This window comes from Psittacula echo (assembly GCF_963264785.1).
Source record: "Psittacula echo genome assembly, chromosome: Z".
Lineage (NCBI taxonomy): Eukaryota > Metazoa > Chordata > Aves > Psittaciformes > Psittacidae > Psittacula > Psittacula echo.
The window spans coordinates 36,714,014-36,719,616 of record NC_137742.1 but is presented as its reverse complement, the minus strand read 5'-3'; positions in this window follow the sequence as shown (position 1 = coordinate 36,719,616).

Genomic DNA, 5,603 nt, shown 5'->3' with positions numbered 1-5,603 from the left:
GCCACAGCCCATTGATCCAGTCTGTCCAGATCTCCCTGGAGAGCCTTCATAGAATCATAGAATAGTTAGGGTTGGAAAGGACCTTAAGATCGTCTAGTTCCAAACCCCTGCCATGGGCAGGGACACCCCACACTAAACCACGCCACCCAAGGCCTCATCCGACCTGGCCTTGAACACTGTCAGGGATGGAGCATTCACAACCTCCTGGGCAACCCATTCCAGTGCCTCACCACGCTCTCAGTAAAGAATTTCTTCCTTATATCCAATCTAAACTTCCCCTGTTTAAGTTTTAACTGATTACCCCTTGTCCCTGTTCCTACCCTCCACCAGACCAACACTCCCAGCCAAATTGTTGTTATTGACAAATGTACTGAGGGTGCACTCAATCTCCTCATCCAAATAATCAGTGAAGATATTAATCAGAACTGGCCCTAATACCAAGCCCTGAGGGACACCACTAGTGACCAGTCACCAACTAGATCTGACCCATTTACCACCGCTCTTTGGGCTCTGCCATTCAGCCAGTTTTCAACCCGGTGAAGAATTATCCTATCCAGGCCATGAGACAGACCCCAGTTTCCCTAGGAGAACACTGTGGGAGATGGTGTCAAAGGCTTTACTTAAGTCCAGATAGACAATGTCCACATCATCAGCTAGGTGGGTCACCTTATCGTAGAAGGAGATCAGTTTGGTCAAGCAGGACCTGCCCTTCATGACCCCATACTGACTGGGCCTGATCTATCTGTTGTCCCACATGTGCTTTATGACATCACTTAGGATCATCTGCTCTACGGCCTTCCCCGGCGCTGGGGTCAGGCTGACAGGCCTGTAGTTCTCAGGGTCTTCCTTCCTGCCCTTTTCATAGTTAAGCATCACATTGGCCACCTTCCAATTCTCTGGGACTGCCCACTAGACCAGGACTGCTGATAGCTGATGGAGAGTGGCTTAGCAAGTTCCTCTGCCAGCTGCTTCAGCACTCCTGGGTGTAACCCATGCAGCCACATAGACTTGTATACATGTAAGTGGAGCAGGAGGTCACTAACCGTTTCCTCCTAGTTTCTGTGGACTCAATCAACTAAAATACATAATAATATGGAGTATTTTCACACTGATTCTGTGCCAGAAAATTGAAACTGCAGAAAAAGCAACACTCTCCAGCTGCTCCATGTCAGTATCTTCATGAGGGCTTGGCAGGCAATGTTTTATTCGTTCCATCTTGGGTCCTCTGCTTCTGCGTGGTGCCAGATGTCCACGTACCAGCTTTCCCAAACTCTATTATACTGTCTGAAACTGATACACAATGATATTACACGAAGCCTTTCCAGCAGTTTCAGGTGCTCTTCTCCTGCCACTTGTTGATCATCCCCCGCAGTTCTTGCCTGCTTGCTTGCCTGTCAGCCATGGGTAATTATGCTTAGTAACTTACTTATAATCAGGGCAAAAGCTGTGATACTTGAGCAGCAAATAAAAAATATTTTGGAGACAAAAATACCAAATTAAACATTTGGGAAGGAATGAAAGCTTAAACAGCCTATGAAAATTATTTGCTTTCATCATATTTTGCTGACTGCATTGTCTGTAAGTTTTGGAAATCTCACAACACAGAATATCCAAATAATTTGGTGTTAGGACTGCCTAGTCCTTGGAAAATCTCTGTTTTGTAATCCTGATGGGTTTAACTTTGAAGAGCTCCCCTAGGTCTTCAGGAACAAAGTACTAGCTGAAGCGACTGCTGTCCCTAATGATGCTTTGAAAGGACCCAAGAATAAAGACAGCAATGATTGGTTACTAGAAGGGATTTTCCAGAGCTCACCAACAAAACATTTCTACTTTGCACATTCAAGATACTTGCAAGGAATGTGCTGACACTGTCATGCCTGCAGCACAGCTTGTTAGCCTTTACAGCAACAGCGCTGTACAGGTGGAACCAGAAGCTGTATCATCCATGGAGCTCTATCCCCACCCTGGTGTTCCTTGCTTATTTTTCTATTCCAATGAGATAACACACACACACGCCCTTGTTTCTGTTTGTCTGAGACTTTTGTTTTCTTCTAAACTCATTTTAAAGTATCAAAATGATAGCAAGGCATGATGAAAGAAAGTCTCAGGAAAAAGTGCTGTTGGCTCTTGGTCAGAAGCACATTTTACAAAGCACTGGCATTGCTGATAACATTAGCTCAGCTCTGTGGTGGTGCCATGCGGGGCACACAAGGCAGTGATTTGCCATCGCTACTCCTGTAGCTTTGATACCCTGAGTACTCTCTGCCTTGTCTGTAAGCCCATAATGCCTCAGGTTATTATCCTCTTGTCCCACACAATGTCTTCTTTTGCACATATGCATAAGGTTGATACTCTTTTATGGTTTTGAGGGTGGTTTTAAGATTACACATGAATAGTACTTGTTTCAGCACTTTTAACAGGCACTTTCAGCTTAGCTATTTACCAATATGAGGAACTTTTATCTCTGGAGAACTCATCTTTACTCCTGAAAACACTTTTTGATCATTATTCTTGTACTTACCTCTTACAGTCAAGTTACAGATTAAGATCTTAGATATTATTAATTCCCACACCTCCTCTTACTCCTAATACATTTTTAGAGAAACAAAACAAAACACATTTGAAATTACTGTAATTTTACAGTGAAGAGCAATCAGGCACTTACTTAGCTACTGCAGGACACACTTTGGAAAGTATGTAATCATGTATGCCTCAAGGGCCCAAATGTAAACTGGGTACAATAAAAAAAGATTTTGCTACAAGAAGGAACCTCAATTTATACACCTAAAGTATTTGAGGAACTTCAGATGAAAGCTGGTATGAACTGTCGAAACATTCATATTCTAATATATTCCTTGAGACAGTTTGGCCCAAAGTAAGCATAACTCTCCTCCCAGCTAAAGGCTGACAGATGTTCCTCATGATGAATAGTTTACCCTTGAATGAACAATTTCAGAAGGTATTCTGATTTTTTTTATTATTATTTTATGTTTTCTAAGGGTGAGCATCTGCAATTCTATTACTGTAAGGGGGAGAAAAAGCTAAATCTAAGAGCTACATCTAAGCATGTGTGTGCATGATTGAAATTATAAAGCTTTGTGCTGGAGGGATCTGCAGCTAGGTGACAGCCAAAAATAATTGTATTCAGGACAGATGGGTGATGTGAGTATGTGGGTGCTAAAAAACTGTCTTACTATTCAATCCTTATGTGTGCTTTATTAACCCATTCTGAAGATCCACATGAAAAACAATTGTCTACATTTTGAAAATATGATATATGAAAATAGATAAGGTGAGCTTTAGCAATTTCCACAGCTTGGGTTTTTGGGTTGTTTGGGGTTTTTGTAAGTTTTAATGTTCAGGGTTGGGTGATACTGAAAAAGCAGGTTTCCACAATTAGCTTTGCACAATGTCTATTATAGGAATTTCTGTGTTTGCTAACAGTATGCTTTAAAACTTTGAATTTCAGAACAGAAACGTATCTATTTAAAGTTAATATTAAAATTAAATGCCAGGATGCCCTCTACTGGCTCACGGTATTAACACCAAACAGTAACAAAACCCAGATACTTGCAACCCTGCAGGAAACATGGCCCGAAATCTGAGAGATTACTGGCTGCATTTAGATTGGAACATGCTGGACTTCTAAAACAGGTTTGTATCCCTCCCACGTCTGAAAGGCTGGTGGCAGCATATGTTGTATGTGGCATTAAGAAATTCACTGGCTTAGCCAGTGGCTGCTGACTGCATGGTAGACAAAACCACATTCATACTGCAGCAGCTGGGCTGCAGTGCTATGCATCATCAGTTGAAAAAATGCTTTCCAGGGGTATGAAAATAGAAGCAAAGCATGTCCTGTTGCATTTTCTTACAGCAAATCAGGGCCCACACGTTCAACAGGGATTATGAAATTCCTGGTGTTGCACAGTCCTTCACTGCTCCAGGGAGCTATGACAGAAGTGAGCTGCTGGCCTCTGTTAAGTTTAGAAACAAGACTGGTAGTTGCACAGTGTCAAGAGGGAGCTTTTCACCTGAGACACCAAGTAAGAAGCTTCTTGTGGAAACTGGAAATGCTTGCTCAGAGGTGGCAGTAGGTGACTGTTAACCTTCAGGAGGAATATTTTAATAGCTGTCTATGCCTCCAGTTTCACCTCTTGGTAGTCTCTAGAAGTGTGTATACAGTGCTGCAAGCCAGATCTGCAGGCTTGTTTCTTCATGCCTTTTCATACTGCAATATTGCAAAGAGCAGCAGGAAGTGAGAGCTTTTCTTGGATTACAGGGAATTTTGGAATTCCACAAACTTCTTTTAGACATAAAGGGATTAAAAATATATAAAATAGTGGGATTATTTATTAGTTTTTCAGACCGAGAAGAAGAATGGTAAAAGAACCACCGATGCTGGTTGCACTATTACTTGAGAGGCCCTCTGACATGAGGGTATGAAGGACCACATCTGTAGTTAACTTACTTCACAGTCTAGTGAAATGCTGAAGTTGTGACCTTCAGACGCCTACTTATGAAACTGCAGTGTATTAATACCCCCAGCTGCCAAACGTCATCCCACTATTCAGTGGATGACACCTTCATCTTAATTCCATTTTCAGACTCTCAACAGAAGGTTAGAGTATTAATACTGGCCTTGGGTAAAAGCAGAAATTTTGATTTGACTGGATTAATTTGTACAGAGCAAGATGAACAAATTTTTCCTCAAGTCTGCGGTGTAAAATCTGAGAGCTTTATGCAATTGTTTCTGGCAACAATTCCCTGCCAGCACTCAAAATCAAGTCTCTGCTGAGTCCATCCTAGGATTTGGAAAGAGGTATAAGGTGTTCCTTCAGTGACTTTGGGAAACCTATGAGACCCTGCTAAACTTCTAGGCTGAAGCAAGTAACTTCACAATACTCTCAAGTGAAAGCAAAGGGCATTTTCTGGGAGAAGGAATGTTGAGAACATGATGAATTTGTCTATAATGTCCCATGCCTCTGGAAGCTTCCTCCTTTTAAGCAGCTACCTCAGCTTTACATATAACCAAGTGTAGCAGCTGCTGCTCTTTTGTTATGATCATTGTGGGTCTCATTTATTTCCATGCGGTGTACCAGGCTTTTTATGCTCCTGCTCAGAAATGTTAAAATGATGGCATAAACAGTCCAGCTGCCTTATATTTAGTTTATATCTGTACTTCATTCTGCTGTTTGAATACCCAGCTTTAAAGTGGCTGCTTACAAACTTGCAGGAGCTGATACCCTGGCTCAGCGTTACCCTTCCCTCTATCCCACTCATCACACAGGACCTTGGTACAACATTGGATTAAAAGACTGATGTAGGATTGATGAACATGATGTGTCGCAACGCGCAGGGATCATGGACAATGCAGAGACAATCAATGTGATCAAGCGATTGCCAGCTTTATTCACACACATCAATAGCTTTTATAGTTTACAGAACTAGCTGATGTAATCAATATAGATTCTGATTGGCTCAAAAGTGCCGTCCACACATATTTTTTAAGCAGATAATAGGCTAGCTAAAAACTGTCCATTCGCTACTTTTTGCACACATCTTGCAGTTTTCAACATCCTGCTCCCACATCCTGTTAACCTTGA